Consider the following 19934-nt stretch of genomic DNA (forward strand, 5'->3'; position numbering starts at 1 on the left):
TAGATTTATTCCACCTTAAAGTGTCACATAACTCCTACGACACCGATATCAAATCTTAAACTCCATCAAATTCCAGAGAAACTTGATTTCGTCGAAAGTAAGAGATTAAACTTAAAAAGCAATTTATTTCATCTTTAAACTATCCCAAACTTCCTAAATATAATTTATATATGTCGGACATAAGAGGACACCGGTGCCTTCCCTCTGAAACCTCGGGAAAATCCATAAAAACATTGTAATTAAAATCTACAGTTGTAACTAAACGATTTGCCGTCATTCTAACCAATTGTATTTGTTTGAGACTTGTGACAATGAGCTTGGGCTCAAGGCGACAATTATACTATAGCTCTCCTTAAAAGAAAGATTTGTAGCGGCACGTGGCAGTAAACATTCCAACGGTTTCTGTCCCGTAGCTTGCCACACGCAGATCCTATTCTTCGAGTAAGATGATTGCCAGATGTCGACGCGTCTCCGCAGTACATGTTCGGCTAGCCCGAGGGCCCGTTATAAATCTTAAGGTTTAGTTAACTAAAGTCCTTCAAACAGACAAACAGTCTCTGTCCCAACTACGGGAAGATAGGGGAGACATATTTTTCAACGAGCGGCGTCTCCCACTAGCAACTTTCCCTCGAGGGCGGCTAGCAACTTTCCCTCGAGGGCGGCTAGCATCTTTTTCTAACCACCAATATCGAGATTGACCAATTAGCAGCAACGCCAATTTCCCTTACTTTCTGAACGAAGGCTTTTCTCGACGAATCCTATGATCTCGTATCCTTAGACACACCCCATTATAGTTTTCCTCTGTGGCATCATCGGGACGGGAAAGGCATTCTCGCTCGCGATCTCATCGATAAAAGAGTAACGTCTTCGCGATCAGTGGTTATTTCACGTTTTAACCAGACTTAGACTTTGTGAGTACGTTCTGTTGTCATCCCATTGGCCGCGGATTCGTTATTGAGCCCGAGAGCATCGTCACTCGTGTCGCGAGTGCCGAACCGCCGTGATCAATTGTCGAGACTGTACTAATTCTATCATTGCAATAAACTACACCTGTGTGTACCGTATCAATGGCTAATCCTCGAGAAGATTCCTTTGACGCTCACAACCCCACTCCCAGTGCCAATCCGACATCAGAAGTGGGATCAGAACGGCTTCGAGCGCTGGAAGGGCAGGTCGCTGTCATGAACAACCTAATTCATACGCTAATGCAAAGGCCAAATGCGGGAACCACCAAATTACCACATTTTAACCCAGAAGTCGCAGGCGCCGACCCAGCCGCGTGGTGCGCGGCTGTTAGTAGGGCCATGAAGAACAACCCCCTACGAGATGACGCGCTATACTCTGCCTTAAGTGACTCTCTACAGGGTTCTGCAGCACATTGGCTGGCACGAATGACGGGAGACGGAGAGGTTACTTGGTCTACCGTTAAGGAACGATTCCTTATACATTTCGGTGGCCGAGAGACGACGTCCTCATCGTTAATCAAGGTATCCAGGGAACCGCGGGGAGTGGGCGAATCCACGGGGGCGTTTGCCGGCCGTGTCCGTTCCCTCCTGCAGACGCGGTGGCAACATTCTACGCTAGACGAAATACTTAACGCTGTCACTCTCTACATATTAATTCCACACGACCAACGTCTTAAACGATTGGCCCTCACGAGCGATATCAGAACGGAGGACCAATTTCTGAGCGAAATGCGACCCTTTTGTTACGAAGAAGAGTCGACATTTTCGCCGAGAGATGCACCGGCGGAACCCGAAGCTAAGCGACGCAAGTTATCGGGCCACCAGACGAGGTGTCATTACTGTGGTACTCTCGGACACAGAATAAAGGACTGCCGCAAGAGGATGCAGAACGAACAGCAGAGGGATGCACGACGCCAGGAAGGAAGCCGACCGGCCGCACCGTCCAAGGCGGTTTGCTACAGGTGTCATGCGGAAGGCCATATCACACCTAACTGCCCGGCACGACGGGACGGTAGACCAAGCCCCAAGGATGAGCGTAAAGTCAACTCCTGCGTGGTGGAGTCCCCAGCCGGTAGTTTAAGTCATCTGGGTGAGTCGTTCCCATTTTACTTCGATTCCGGAGCCGAGTGCTCATTAATTAGAGAATCTGTCGCTCCGAAATTCTCCGGTAGGAGAACGACAGATATAGTAGTTATGCGAGGAATAGGAAACACCTGCGTTAAGAGTACATCCCAGATCTTATCTACGGTACGCATTAACTGTTTTACATTGGAGATAACCTTTCACGTTCTGGCCGATAGTCACTTGCATTATGATATCATGATTGGCCGCGAGATCTTAAGCCAGGGTTTTGATGTAACTATTACACGAAATAGTGTCGATATTTGTAAAACGAAGACTATTAATGCCTGTAGTAAAACCTCCAAAAACGAGATCAATATCAATGCGGTTGACACTGACGTGGTTGGTAACGATAAAAGTCGGTTAATTTCTGTCCTCGAGAAATTCAAAAATTCATTCATTACGGGCTTCCCACGTACTCGCGTAAGCACGGGCCAGTTAGAAATACGGTTAATCGATCCTAATGTCACCGTGCAAAGAAGTCCTTACCGACTTAGCGAAGAAGAGCGTAGGATAGTACGTGAGAGAATAGACGAGTTAATTAGAGCAAAAATCGTGAGGCCGAGCAACTCACCGTTCGCGAGCCCTATCTTACTTGTAAAGAAGAAAGACGGCTCAGACAGACTGTGCGTAGATTTTCGGGCATTAAATAAAAATACGGTCGCGAACCGGTATTCCCTACCCCTCATCGCGGATCAAATCGCGAGATTGCAGAAGGCGAGATACTTCATTAGCCTGGACATGGCCAGCGGATTCCACCAAATTCCCATTCATCCTAATTCGACGGAATATACGGCGTTCGTTACACCCGACGGGCAATACGAGTACGTGACTATGCCGTTCGGATTGAAAAATGCACCATCCGTTTTCCAGAGGGCCATTCTCAACGCCTTAGGCGACCTCGCGTATTCGTTCGTTGTTGTTTACTTGGACGACGTCCTAATTATTGTCGACTCAGTAGATCAAGCCCTAGAAAGGTTGAGCACCGTATTAGATACCCTCGTGAAAGCCGGATTCTCCTTTAACTTTTCAAAATGCTGCTCTTTAAAGACATCGGTACTCTACTTGGGATATGTAATTCGTAACGGAGAAGTCCGTCCAAACCCGGGTAAAATACAAGCCTTGAGTTCTTTACCTGCACCGTCGACCGTCACACAACTTAGGCAATTCATAGGTTTGGCCTCTTATTTCCGAAACTTCATTCCCAAACTTTCACAAGTAATGAAACCCCTGTATGCACTTACCTCGAATAACAAGAATATACCTTGGACGGATAGGCACGAACAGATAAGACAAAAGGTAATTTCCGTCCTGACTGACGCGCCGGTGCTAATGATATTTGACCCCAATTACCCCATAGAACTACATACGGACGCTAGCTCGGAAGGATATGGAGCCATTTTAATGCACAGGGTCGAAGGTAAAAATCGAGTAGTGGAATATTACAGCAAAAGAACTAGCCCTGCGGAGTCTAGGTATCATTCCTACGAATTGGAAACGTTAGCAGTTGTAAACGTCGTCAAGCACTTCCGTCATTACTTACACGGACGAGAATTTCTCGTTGTCACCGATTGCAACTCCCTGAAAGCGTCCAGTAATAAGGTACACTTGAACGACAGGGTTTACAGATGGTGGGCTTACCTGCAAACTTTTACCTTTGACATTATGTACCGGGAAGGTAAACGAATGGCCCACGTAGATTTCTTTTCGCGAAATCCCGTAGACTTGGATCGCAGTACGTTCAGCAAAATTGTAGAGAAAGAAATTAACCTAACCGAAATCTTCGACGATTGGCTACTAGCGGAACAACGTCGCGACCCACAAATTTCTGAGATCGTCGATAAATTACAAAACGAAGAGCTCGCGGAAGACGTCGCGAATACGTATGAGTTACGGTCCGGCACCCTTCATCGTAAAATACAGAGAAAAGGTAGAACTCTCTGCCTGCCCATCGTTTCGAGAGGGTTTAGGTGGTCTGTTATTAACCATGTGCACCAGTCCATTATGCACTTAGGTTGGGATAAAACGCTTGCGAAACTGTACGAGTATTACTGGTTCGAAGGAATGGCGAAGTATGTTCGCAAATTCGTAGAGAACTGTCATGCTTGTCGAGTTTCAAAGGCAAGTTCGGGTAGAGTACAAGCCGAATTACACCCCATACATAAGACCAGTATACATTGGCATACGGTTCATATGGACATAACGGGCAAATTAAGCGGTAAAAACGATTCGAAGGAATACGTCATTGTGTTGGTCGACGCCTTTACTAAGTTCGTATACTTGCACTATACCCGTAAGATAGAATCCGTTAACACCATTAAAGCGCTTAAGTCCGCTATATTTTTGTTCGGCACTCCCTGCCGGATAATAGCGGATCAGGGAAGATGTTTTACGGGCAAAGAATTTCGAGACTTTTGGCAAAATAAATACATTAAACTCCATTTAATTGCGACCGGAGCTAGTAGGGCCAACGGACAGGTGGAGCGTATTATGAGTACGCTAAAAAACACAACAATAGAAACCACTGGCAAGACGCGATCGGGGAAATACAACTGGCCCTAAATTGTACCACCAACCGCGTGACTAAGTCAAGCCCGTTGGAACTACTAATCGGTAAAACAGCGAGACCCTACGGCTTATCCCTACGCGACAATATCGAAGAAAGAGAAGTAAATATCTCCCATGTAAGACAGCAGGCGATAAAGAATATAGAAGCAAGCGCCAAATACGATAAGGACAGGTTCGACGAAAACAAAGCTAAAATAGTTAGGTTCAACCTTGGCGATTTCGTATTACGTTCTAACGTCATACCATATAACGTAATACGTTATAACGCCATACCATATAACGTAATACGTTATACCGTCATCCCATATAACGTAATACGTTCTAACGTCATACCATATAACGTAATACGTTATAACGTTATACCATATAACGTAATACGTTATAACGTCATACCATTTAACATAATACGTTATAACGGCATACCATATGAGGTATTACGATATAACGTCATCCCATATAACGTAATACTTTATAACGTCATACCATATAACGTATTACGTTATAACGTTATAACATATAACGTAATACGTTATAACGTTATGCCATATAACGTAATACGTTATAAAGTCGTCCCATATAACGTAATACGTTCTAACGTCATACCATATAACGTGATACGTTATAACGTTATACCATATAACGTATTACGTTATAAAGTTATAGCATATAACGTATTACGTTATAACGTCATACCATATAACGTATTACGTTATAAAGTTATAGCATATAACGTTATACGTTATAACGTCATAGCATACAACGTATTACGTTATAACGTTATAAAATATAACGTAATACGTTATAACGTCATACCATATAACGTAATACGTTCTAATGTCATACCATATAACGTAATACGTTATAACGTCATACCATATAACGTATTACGTTATGAAGTTATAGCATATAACGTATGACGTTATAACGTTATAAAATATAACGTGATACGTTATAACGTTATACCATATAACGTAGTACGTCATAACATCGTCCCATATAACGTAACACGTTATAACGTCATACCATATAACGTAATACGTTATAACGTTATACCATATAACGTAATACGTTATAACGTCATACCATTTAACATAATACGTTATAACGGCATACCATATGAGGTATTACGATATAACGTCATCCCATATAACGTAATACTTTATAACGTCATACCATATAACGTATTACGTTATAACGTTATAACATATAACGTAATACGTTATAACGTTATGCCATATAACGTAATACGTTATAAAGTCGTCCCATATAACGTAATACGTTCTAACGTCATACCATATAACGTGATACGTTATAACGTTATACCATATAACGTATTACGTTATAAAGTTATAGCATATAACGTATTACGTTATAACGTCATACCATATAACGTATTACGTTATAAAGTTATAGCATATAACGTATTACGTTATAACGTTATAAGATATAACGTGATACGTTATAACGTTATATCATAAAACGTAATATCATAAAACGTAATACGTCATAACGTCGTCCCATATAACGTAATACGTTATAACGTCATACCATAAAACGTAATACGTTATAAAGTTATATCATGTAAAGTAATACGTTATAACGTTATACCATATATCGTTACATACATCGACACTCTGTGTTACCACAGATTTTATACGAAATAGTGAAATTGGAAATTGAATACTGTATTCAGAGTTAAAATATAATGCTATATGGAAATGAAATAGCACTTCAAAGACTTGATAGATTTCGTTAATAAAATAAAGCAAAATAAATCTTTAATTCACTCACTACGAATTTATGGTATTGATTAAAATCAATGAATGTAGAGTTACTTCCGATTAAGGGTACAACTGTTATAAATTAAGAGCATAATTACATTGAATTAATGGGAAAATGTTGTTATAAATTATTGGTATAACTGTTAAGAATTAATGATGTAATTGTTTTAGATTAATGGCTTAAATGTTATAAATTAATGGCTTAGAAGGTATAAATGAATAGCTTAAATGTTATAAATTAATAGTTTAAATGTATAAAATAACAGTTTAAATGTTGTACATTATTGGCTTAGATGTTGAAAATTAATAGCTTAAATGTTATAAATTAATGGCTTAAATGTTATAAATTAATAGTTTAAATGTTATAAATTAATGGCTTAAATGTATAAAATAATAGTTCAAATATTGTAAATTAATGGCTAAGATGTTGTAAATTAATAGCCTAAATGTTATAAATTAATAACTTACATGTATAAAATGACAGTTCAAATGTTGTAAATTAATGGCTTAGATGTTGTAAATTAATAGCTTAAATGTTATAAATTAATAGCACAAATGTTTTTGACAATTGTGGATCTTTGAAGCCGAAATAATGTTATAAGAACACTAAATTTATACTGAGGATTAATATTAAAATAGTAATCTATTTATTTCATGGACGATTTCTTATATATTCATCGATACACACTTGCGCGCGTCTCAGCACTTTCTTCTATACCCGACTGTTAAACGACTGAACAGTTTACATTCATCTGTTTTCGAGACGCCGCGCACACACATACATCCACACGCTGATATTCACATACAAGTATCTCTACTACACACTTAACCCAGTCCAACACAGAAAATTATACATATCTCAACAAATGTTATAAATTAATAGTTTAGACGTTATAAATTAATTGCTTATATGTTATATATTAATGGCTTAAATGTTATAAATTAATAGCTTAAATATTATAAATTAATTTCTCAAGTATTGTAAATTAATGACTTAGACGTTATAAATTACTAGTTACAATGTTGTTATTTGATATTTTTTTTTATTTACCTTATATTTAAATTCTTCTTGGATGTTCACTGTCCGGAATTTCAGGCACGAAAGAGCTCGCGCGCGACTTCTCGCGTTCCTTATATATCTTGACAAGGTGTCGAGATGTCAATCAAACGTTAACGATCTCTTGACATAGCAAAGGACGGGTTTTCCATTATAACAAAATCAAATTGAACAATTTCTTAATTTTTATCGTAAATTGGCGCCTTCGACGATTTAATACGGTATCCATTTTTATCATTTTAATAGTTTCTACAAACTAAGACTAAATTCACACCTCCTTGATACTAGTTTTCGACTATCAATTAGTTTGAACAAAAAGGGAAAAGAGCCTAACGGCAGTCGATGACGTTACTGTGAAATATGTTATGGTATTTAAATAATCAGCCAGATAAAATTCATATTAATCATTATATTATATTATCGATATTCGTTCATTTACTCGTGCTAATTACAAAATAAAATGTTCTCTTTTCTTGAATAACACCTACATCACCGTCTGCGATATTTAAATTTCTTATTTAATGCTTATTTAAAAGTCAGGTACCTTTTTAATTCCTCTCAAGTTAAACGAGTAAATTTACTCGTTATAGTTGTAACGTAAAATGGCTATTTTCTTCAATACCACTTGCATCGCTGTACGTGATACAAATATTAATTATGTATCGAATAATATGTACCAATTGGCTGTAATCGCGGTTAGGTATTTCTTCGTTTGATCTATCAAGAGATCTATTAGGCTATTAGCGAAACACTTATTGATTCCTCAAAGATGTATCTTAACTTAAATCTTAAAGATTAACTAAATGATTATATTTGATTAGTATTCGACAGTGTCTATCACATTCAGCCATCTTCTTTTATAATTGATACTGCTCGGATCAATTATTTTATAATAAATTGCAGATTATGCCACGGTATATTATAAGATATTTGTCTATAGCTCTTTTTTTCTAATTCATTGATTTTATTATTAGTCTCGTTGGTTTTTCCTGTGAGTATCTGCTGTACGTACATTTCCATTATGCTCAGATTTTTAACATCGTTGTACGAATATGTGCGTGTTCTAGTAGTAAACATTGGTTTCGTTAAAATGAATGTAAGTAAACTTGGAATTATAATTGTAATTGACAACGATAACGATTAAGAGCGTGGTTACACTTAATCGTGTGCATGATATTATCAGAAATTGTGATTGTAATTAACAATAATTCAAACAAAATTCAAAGAATTGAAATTGTTAGGGAAGAGATACATTTACACTGTACATGAGAGTGTGTGTGTAAGGGTTAGAGGGCGTCAAGGTCTTAGTGGAGACAAAAGACTGTTGCCAGATGTTAGAAGAATCTAGGATAGTCGGTTGGCGACCAGCGTGCGTGCAAGACGTTTTTCAGAGTGGAATATAGATGTATAACTGTTGTGTGGGAAATATAGTCAATTATTTGTATTCCCAAATCCTCGAATTTCCTTAACATGGTAGCAGAGCGTGGTTACTAGTTTTGCAAGATATTTAGTGCGTGGTTACGATCTTGCGAGTGAGTTTTCAGTAAAGAAAAAAAAACTTTCAGAGGAAAAAATATACTTCGAGCACGTAGGAACGCTTGAGTAAGAAAAGAAAAAAAAGAAGAATCAATTAAAATGGAGAGATCGGAAATCATGATACTTATATTCGATGGTGAGGATTATGGAATGTGGAAGCAAAGAATCACGATGTTTCTCGAATATAAGGAATGCGAGGTTGTTACAACTAGAATGAAGAACGAAAGAGACGATGAAGACTGGGACAAAAAGGACTTGAAGGCAATTAATATAATTTATAGTGCAATATCGAACAGACAATTGGAGTATGTTAGGGAAGGAAAAACGGCGTATGATATAATAAAAAGGTTCGATGAAATGTACTTGAAAGAGTCGACGGCACTGCAGATCGTATGCAGAAGGAGATTGGAAAACATAAGACTGGAGAACTACAGTGATTCAGCATCATTCTTTAACGATTTCGAAAAATTAATAAATGAATTAAAAAGTGCGGACGCACAAGTAAGTGAGAGGGAAAAGCTGAATTACATGCTGAATACGTTACCCGAAGAATACAGCTACATAGCGGACATAATAGACGCATTGAAAGAAGAGAATCAAACGGTAGCGTATGTGAAAAATAAAATAGAAATAGCAGAGAAGAAAAATAAATCCAATCGAGGAGAAAGGCAAACCAACGCCTTTTCTGCAAAAAAGGAAGGATGCTTCAGATGTGGAAGATTAGGACACTTTGCGAGAGAGTGTCAAAATGGCGTCCAAGCGGGAAGCAGTAACGGCTATTGGCATGGGCCAACACGTGGTCGAAACAGAGGAAGAGAGAACAAAGGCAATACGAGCAGAGGACGTGGAAACTTTCATCGTCAATCAAGAACCGGCACGGGCGAGCATGGAAACTCAAGAGCAGGCATATGGACAGCAACGACGCACGCAGCAAACAGCAGTGAGACGAATGAAATAAGTAAGAACGAAATAGTGTGGCTATTAGATAGCGGTTGTAGCGATCACATAATTAATAATATAAATTATTTCGATAAATCTATCGACCTAAAAGAACCGGTAAATATATATTTAGGCGATAATAGACCGATAAAAGCGACAAAAGTTGGGAATGTTATAAGTTATTTTGAAGCATTCGGAAAACAAAATAAAATAAATATGAGGAAAGTATTTTACGCGAAAGAAATGTCCGCAAATTTGATTAGTTTAGGTAAACTAACAGACAATAAGAATACGGTTATTTCCAAACGAACTATTGCGAAAGTAATAGATGAGGATAATATACTTACAGCTGTAGCGTTCAAAGAGAATGGGACATATAGAATAAAAAGTATATTGAAAGGGAAGAAGCACTTAGTAAACAGCGCCGAACGTAGTGGTATGAGTAAAAAGGAAAGATGGCATAGGATGCTAGGACACGTAAATTTTAAATATTTAGAGATTTTGGGTAAAGAGCAGCTAGTGACTGGCATACCGAATGAATTTGAAAAGGAACTTTTGAAATGTAGGGTGTGTATAGAAAGCAAAATGCATAACTTACCTTTCAAAAATAATCGAACTAAGGCTAGGGAAATAATGGAAATTATTCATACGGACGTATGTGGTCCCTTTAAGACTACCGGATTCAATGGAGAAAAATATTTCATTTCATTTATCGATAATTATAGTAAAATAGCTAGGATCTATTGTATAAAATCAAAAGATGAGGTCTTTGATTCTTTCGTACAGTTCGTAAATGAAGCCGAAAATTTAACGGGCAAGAGGTTAAAAATATTAAGATGCGATAATGGTAAAGAATATTTAAATAATCGAATTTATAAATTTGCTAGGGATAAAGGTATAAGAATAAATAATTGCCCAACATACGTACATGAATTAAACGGGACAGCGGAAAGGTATAATAGAACAGTGATGGACATGGCGCGTTGCTTGTTAGCGGAAGCGAAAGTACATAAAAGGTACTGGCCGGAAATAGTTTGTACAGCGGCATACTTGAAAAATCGAATATTAGCGAATACTATAGAAAGAAAGACACCTTTTGAAATATTCTTCGGGAGAAAACCAAGTGTTAAAAATCTACATCTATATGGAAGTAAAGTTTTTGTAAGAAGGCCAGAACAAAAAAGAGTTTCCAAATGGGATAAGAAGGCAGATATGGGAATTCTGTTAGGATATAGTGAAGTAGGTTAGAGAGTCCTATTAGGTGTAAAAATAACAGTAGCGACATGTAGAGGTCGTAGAAACAGACAAAAAATGTATCGGTTTTGAGGAGAATTCATTCGATGCAGTTAGCGATGATAGTAAAGATAATTATTTATTGGACAGCATGAATAAGGAAGAGTTAGAAAGTAGAGAAGATGAAAATGATAATAGTTCTGAAAGCGTAAAGATTCCTAGGAGATCTACACGTAATAAGAAAACTCCAGTAAGGTATCCAGAAAAGGAAAACAGTAGTGAGATTCACGCAAATTATTGTAGAGTAGATATCCTTTGCACATTTGAGGAGGCGATTTGTTGTGAAAATAGTGAAGTTTGGAAACAGGCTATGGATAAGGAAATAGAATGTCTCTATAAGAATAAAACTTGGAAATTGGTAGAAAGGGTAAAAGGCAAAGAAGTATTAGATGTAAAATGGGTTTACACGAAAAAATCAGAGGACAGGTATAAGGCTAGATTAGTGGTAAGGGGATTTCAACAAAGAAACGTAGCCGATGACATATATTCTCCAGTGGCGAGTAATCAGACCTTTAAGATATTGCTATCATATTGTTGTCAAAATGGAGTAATAATTGAGCAAATGGATGTAGAAACTGCCTTTTTAAATGGTGAAGTAACCTCGGAGGTATATGTAAATCAACCAAAGGGATATGCGGACGGAACGAATAGAGTTTGTAAATTATCGAAAGCGCTTTATGGGTTAAAAGAAAGTCCGAGGGACTGGTATGAGTGTTTTGATAAGTATGTGACGAGATTAGGTTTTAAGAAGAACAATATAGAGCTGTGCCTATATACTTATGCAGAGGGAGAAAATGTTGTTTATTTGTTAATATACGTAGACGATTTGTTGATTTGTAGTAAAAACAAAGGGAAGATACAAAGTGTAAAAAAATTATTAACTGATAAATTTGAAATGAAAGATTTAGGTGAAGTAAAAGAATATCTTGGAATAAATATAGAGTATGATTATTTAAAAAATGAAATGAGATTAAGCCAAAAGAAATACATAGAATCATTAGCAAACAAATATAAATTACATAACAGCAAATTGTACTGTACACCTATGGAGACCAACTTAAAAATTGAAAAAGCTGAGATAAATAGAGAGGACATTGGATACAAGAATTTAATTGGCGCATTGCTGTATATTAGTGTAAATACCAGACCCGATATAAGTTATAGTGTGAATTATCTGAGTAGATTTCAAGATTGTTGTAACGAGACACATTTTAAATATGCCTTGCGAATATTGAAATATTTGTACCGGACTAGAGATTTAGGGCTACATTATAAAAGAAATGAAAAGTGCGAAACGATAGATTGTTATGTGGACGCTGATTGGGCAGGAGATCATATAGATAGGAAATCGACTTCTGGGTATGTAATTAGATTGTATGGAAATGTAATTAGATGGAAGTCTAAAAAACAAAGGTGTGTGACAAAAGCCTCGACGTATGCAGAGTATGTTGCTCTATCGGAAGCGGTGAGCGAAGTAATGACTATCAGAGAACTAATGAAAATCTTCGATGTAAATGTAGACGATAACCCTGTAAAAATCTATGAGGATAACTCTGGAGTAATGAGTATAGCAAAATACGGAACTTTTACAAAAAATTCTAAACACATCGAAGTTCATTACCACTACATTCACGAGTACGTAAAGGAAAATAAGATAAACATAATAAAAGTAAGTACAGAAGAAAACACTGCGGATATTTTTACGAAGGCACTGTGTAGAGAGAAATTTGAAAGGTTTAGGTCATGGATGAATGTAAAATAAGAGAAATGTAAATAAAGCGATAAATGTTAAATATTTTGTTAATTCGACAAGTATGTAAATAAAATTAAGTGTACAGTATAAATGTAAGGAGGCGTGTTAGGGAAGTGATACATTTACACTGTACATGAGAGTGTGTGTGTAAGGGTTAGAGGGCGTCAAGGTCTTAGTGGAGACAAAAGACTGTTGCCAGATGTTAGAAGAATCTAGGATAGTCGGTTGGCGACCAGCGTGCGTGCAAGACGTTCTTCAGAGAGTAATATAGATGTATAACTGTTGTGTGGGAAATATAGTAAATAATTTGTATTCCCAAATCCTCGAATTTCCTAAACAGTTGTTCAACCTGAACTATTCACACCAAACGTACAGAAAACAGCACAACTAAATAATTAGATAACGACTCGACTTTCACAAAATGCAATCAACACTCTCTCGGCAACGCCACTCGCAAACTCTGTTTGTTGATTCCTTTTCTCCCGTCCCTTGGCAACCGCTCGTGGCCAAGATCACGTAGGTCTCCTCTTTCCAAAACTACGCGATCAAAAACAAACGCCTCGGCTCTCGCGACATTCCACGCGGTTCACCCGCCAACTCCCAGGCCTCTCACTCACGATACTACATATATACATTAACTATTTTTATATGTGTGTACAGAACTGATGGCGAACTCATCAACCATTTTCTGAACGGATGGAAGAACATGAATAGCAAACCACACAGTGGAACTGTAAAGTATTTGTACGCCACTCACGAAACCAAATACTGATGCTATCCACCTGTAAACAAACAATATTTATAACTATGCATATAATTTTCACTTATGTTCACCACTATATATATATATATATATATATATATATATACTCGAAGACAAGGTACATTTGTGATATTTATTCCTATTGATGATATATACTTATACATTTATAACAATAAAACAAATCTCATTTATACTACTTACCAATACGTACGCATATATGTATGTCGGATCACGATTCGAATTTTGGGCGCGCGACGACTCTTCATGTGGACTAGCCATCGTTTCACAAAGCCGAGATTTTATTTACACGTATATACAGGTCTATCACTAAGCTTAACAAATAATAAGTACAACTAATAATAAGTCTAACAAACACTAAGACTAATGAATAATACGATCTACGAATAATTAAATTAAATAATACTATTAGCAATGTTTGAGTTCAAACGAATCCACGGTCACCGGGATAACTCCTTACTAAGCGAAACTAACTTAGACGCAAATGCGATCGTCGAAAATGCTCGATGTATCACTCTCCAAGGCAATCGCAAGAATGCCAGCCTCGTGGTGATTTTTCTCCCTGTACGATTGCATTTTGTTTTCTATACCCGTTTGGAAGCATCGAGAAGGTTCCAAACGCCGTTGCTAGGCACACTCGTTGGAAGCATCGAGAAAGTTCCAAACGCCGTTGCTAGGCAGTTTCTGCCTGGAGTTTTGATTACTAATACAATGTATGTCCCATTGCATCGGCACCTCCGAGGCAACATCACACGTGGCTAGGCCCGCTCTCGAGGCCGCATGCCGCCACAACCACATTTCTCGGAAAACACATACAACCACTCCAGACCTCCGTTAGATAAAACATCCATCCCGTGACCGTGGCTACGTTCAGCGACCGATTCTCACCTCGAACCCAATCTCGCTTATTACAAATCTTAAGCAATTACAACTATAATAAAATCTAGGCTAAGGTACTAGAGGATGTTCCCAAAATTTCCAAGGAAAGGCTTCGGCTTTCCTTTCATCTCCGACATGTATATAATTACAAGCCAAGTAGTATTCATAATATTTATTTTCACTGATAACAAGTACGTAAAACCTAAAATAAATCAAAGGTTTTAACAATAAAAAAAAAACAAAAAAAAGAAAGAAAAAGGGGAAGAAGAAAAATAAAGAAGAGAAAAAAGGAAAGAAAAAAAATATAATATTGTTAGGGAAGTGATACATTTACACTGTACATGAGAGTGTGTGTGTAAGGGCCAGAGGGCGTCAAGGCTTAGTGGAGACAAAAGACTGTTGCCAGATGTTAGCAGAATCTAGGATAGTCGGTTGGCGACCAGCGTGCGTGCAAGACGTTCTTCAGAGAGTAATATAGATGTATAACTGTTGTGTGGGAAATATAGGCAATAATTTGTATTCCCAAATCCTCGAATTTCCTTAACAAATATATATAAATATAAAATTTTCTTTTTCTATAAAAGGTTATTACTATTTCTGATAAACTCGAGAAATGAAAACATTATACCATGATACACTGACACAAAGATACACCACACAGAAGAAACTAACAGAGAACGCTTTAAGCTTGGCAAACTTACCGCCCGACGAATTTGCATACACCATAACCAAAACCCAGGACACATGGCTCTGATCGCAGGAGAAGCGATCCATATAGTCAAATGCATTCCGGTACAAGTAAAGGTACGACATACAACAAAATGCTACTCGGAACTACCCGTTTGGCAAAGGAATCGCACCACAGGAACTCCACCCGGACGTGCGCCAAATGTGGCGATATTCAGCACCATCGTCGTTGGCCACGAGCGGAATATATACCCAAAAGACCTCGCTGCACTACGGGACCACATCATGTTCCCGGCAGAAAATCTGCAGTCTCGAACGCATTGGCCAGAGGAGCAACAGGAAAAACAATCGTCCCTGGAACAGTAAACATCCTGGGAATGATGGACAAAACACATTAACGACAATAGCGAAAAATACCGTATCAAGCTTATGGACTGGTTTTATGGAATTTGGAACTGTCAGTGCAGCAATATTTGGAATACTCGCAATATTTAAACTAATCAAAACAATAATAGATATAGCCGCACACGGATACCAGTTACGTGAAACTTACGAATGTGGAATCGCCCTATTAGGAGCAATATGCGGCTCAGTCACCCACCCGCTACGATACCTCAAAAGAAGACGAAATATCGATGATCAAACAGCACAACCTCAAGGGATATCGATAACACCGGTAGTCACTCAACTACCAACGACATCTACGTCCGCCTTGAGCGAACTCAGAGATACCATCAGTCAAATTTCCTTTGGAAATTTGAACTTCAAGGGCGGGGGTGTCACGTCCCGCGCTCCGCACACGCCGTAACAAGAACAAGAAAACCATTCTATACAAAACACGCGAATAAGGATTTGAATGCACAAACGAACACACGGCACTACGAAACGAAAGGAAGGATTAACAAAACGAGGGCGATTAACGGATCCAACCAATAAACAAAATACATATACACACAATTCAAAATAAACCAGGAAATAAGAATAACTACAAAAGGGGAAAATAATTGAAACGCCAGGAATATATATATATAGTTCTAATTTCATTTATAATATAGTTCTAATATATAGTAATATAGTTCTTATTTTATAATTCTTTACCGGAATGTAGGCTAGTTTTAAGTATGTATCTTAGATTATCGATTTGATAGAATTCGCACACATATATATATTTCTGACAATGTAACCTTCATTTCTTTAATAATACACTATTGTATGTTTTATGTATTCGTTAAACTATTAGTTTTTGACTTCATGTATACTTTTATTTCATAAATTGATAATATTGTATTTATTGCATAGTATTGGAAGCACTGTCTCTAATATTTACTAGGTTATTACATGTTCGGCATATATGTTTATACTTATATGTAACTGTCCAAATTGATTGATTGAAATATATTTATATATATATATATATGCGTCTAAAAAATTTATTGTAGCTGTGTATGTGGACGACATCCTCGTGTTTGGGACGAATGAGTGGATTGAGATATTCAAAACTAGGATTAAGGACAAATTAGATGTTAGAATGCTAGGCGTAGACACTCAATTTCTGTCCATCCACCTGAGTAAGCCAAACAGCACCACTGTAGTATTCGATCAATCTGTACAGATAGGTCAAATGCTGGATCTGTTTGACATTACTCGTGAGGTTGGGGTGGTGGGAGTGTCGACACCGCTAGCTAGAGAATGCGAGGCTGGTTTTGATATTGAACGTGATGAGCCTCTCGACAGTAAATTATATGAACAAGCTGTGGGGCACATAATGTATGTAGCTACTGTAAGTCGTCCTGATGTTGCGTGTGCAATAGGGAAACTAAGCCAAAGATGCGCGAATCCGACTGTATCCGATTGGAAAGCAGCGAAGCGGGTATTCAGATATTTACTAAAGACCAAAGACTTGAAGTTAGTATACCAAAGGACCGGGCAACCTCTGAAGGTGTTTTGCGACTCGGATTTTGCGGGTTGTACGGTAGACAGGAAATCCAGGAGCGGGTATGTGTTCATACTCGCTGGTGGTGCGATATCCTGGCTATCCAAAAAACAACCGATTATAGCTCAATCGACGTGCGAAGCGGAATTTGTGGCAATGCAGGAAGCAGCAAGGGAAACAGTGTGGATTTCTTTACTGTTAAAGGAATTGGGTCAACTGTCATATTGCCATCGCCCCTGCAAGATATTCTGCGATAATATCGGAGCTATTTCATGGTCAAAGGACGAAATAATTGCTGAGAGTTCTAAGCACGTCCAAGTGCGCTACTTTTACGTTAAGAACTGCGTATCGAGGGGGATACTAGATTATACTTATGTACCTAGTCCTGAGAATGTGGCTGACATTCTCACCAAAGGCCTAAATAGGATTAAGACCCAGCAATTTACCAAAGCTATGGGGCTTGTAGAAACTAGCGATCAAAGGGGAGTGTTGAGAAATGTTAAGTTGGTATGATCGCTGCTTACTACAAGCTAAGTTGGTACGACTTCTAACGACGCTCTTTTGTCTTAGAAGTCGACCACGTTGTTCTATTGACTTGGAGATTCCTGTGTGGTAAGACGTGTTATAAGACTGAAATATATTGGAGAAAACGAATCTAAGTGAATCGTTATTTTATAAACCCAAAACCTTATTAAATAACAATCAAAGCCATGTGTCCTGGGTTTTGGTTATGGTGTATGCAAATTCGTCGGGCGGTAAGTTTGCCAAGCTTAAAGCGTTCTCTATTAGTTTCTTCTGTGTGGTGTATCTTTGTGTCAGTGTATCATGGTATAATGTTTTCGTTTCTCGAGTTTATCAGAAATAGGAATAACCTTTTATAGAAAAAGAAAATTTTATATTTATATATATTATATTTTTTTTCTTTCCTTTTTTTTTCTTCTTTTTTTTTCTTCTTCCCCCTTTTTTTTGTTTTTTTTTTATTGTTAAAACCTTTGTTTTATTTTAGGTTTTACGTACTTGTTATCAGTGAAAATAAATATTATGAATACTACTTGGATTGTAACTATATACATATATGCGTACAAAATCCACTTCTACATGTTAGATATAATAATATAACAATACTACGTAGATTAATACACAATAAAATATCCTTTTACTCCGGTTATATTTATTACTAACTCTCAATTAATCTATCTTAATTATTTTCTAACCACTTTCTATATTTATCAGCTATTTTATTTCTTTTTGTTAATCTGCGAAATCCATGCATGTACACTTCCTTGTATGGTGATTGATTGTTCACGAGGTAAGTTGCACTTTCACTGTTTTCGTTATTCGTTGAACTAACACAAACAGTAATTGGAACACTCGTAATAAACTTCTTTTCTTTTTCCAAGTTTCCGCTATCTGTGTCATTCGACGAACACTGCCACGCCTCCACAGCACCGTTATAACATTTAGCGATGCTGCTCTTTGCATTAAGGCAATTGAAGTTAATTCGTTCGTTTATTTTCAGCTGGTACATGGTGTCCCGCAAGCAGGGAGCCATATCATATTTTGCATGTAGACCTTCTTGTTTGATGATTACTTGTTTACAAGGTAACTTTCACTTCCCCTCTTTTAATTATTTATTGAATCGACACGTTGTATATTCAAACAATAATTGGAGTACACATAATAATTTTCCCTTTTTCTTTTTAGGTTTTCGCTATCTGTATTATTCGACGGACAGTGTTACACCTCCTTTTGATTTATCCATAATATAGTTATAACATTTAGTAACCTTGTATTTTGCACTGAGACAATTGAAACTAATTTATTCACTTATTTTAGGTAGCTGTCATACATTGTGTTCCACGAACAACGATCCATAACCTATACTTGCACGTACACTTTCTTGTATGTTGATCACTTGTTCACAAGGTAACTTTCACTTTCACTAGTTAATTGTTCATTAAGTTAACACGTTTTATATTTAAGCAATAATTGAAACACGTATAATAATTTTCCTTTTTCCTTTTAGGTGTTCGATATCTGTATTATTCGACGAACAGCACTATAACATATACTACCGCACTACGTTGCCCACTGAAATCGCTTTATTCATTGCTTATTTCGATTATGCGCTAGTTTTAACTTGTTTAAATGCACCGTTCGCGGAATCCCTTTTACTTCGATCTTGACGTTTTGGTTCTGCAAGATTTCTAGCACTTTGTATGGTCCAGTATATTGATCGGAGAATTTTCCTTTACTGGGTTCTTTTAGTAAATATATCGAATCTCCTATTTTAAAATCTTGGGGGTTGATTCGTCGGTCGTAATATTCTTTTGATCTTAGTTTGGATTTTATCAAATTTTCTCTCGCCATTCGTTGTACGGTGTTAATTTTATCGAACAGATCTTCGAGATATTCTGCGTAAGTTGGTTCCATGTTCTCTTCGATTATTACTTCACCAGTAGGTTCTCTGGCTAGATGTCCAAAAACTAATTCGTGCGGGGAGAATTTCGTTCCTTCGTGTACAGAGGTATTATAGGAAAACATAGCTAATTCTACCCATTCGTCCCAATTTTTGGAATTTTCAATGTATAATTTGAGATATTCTATCAGCACGTGGTGAGATCTTTCGATTGAACCGTT

Source organism: Bombus huntii, unplaced genomic scaffold (genome assembly GCF_024542735.1).
Source record: "Bombus huntii isolate Logan2020A unplaced genomic scaffold, iyBomHunt1.1 ctg00000095.1, whole genome shotgun sequence".
Taxonomy (NCBI): domain Eukaryota; kingdom Metazoa; phylum Arthropoda; class Insecta; order Hymenoptera; family Apidae; genus Bombus; species Bombus huntii.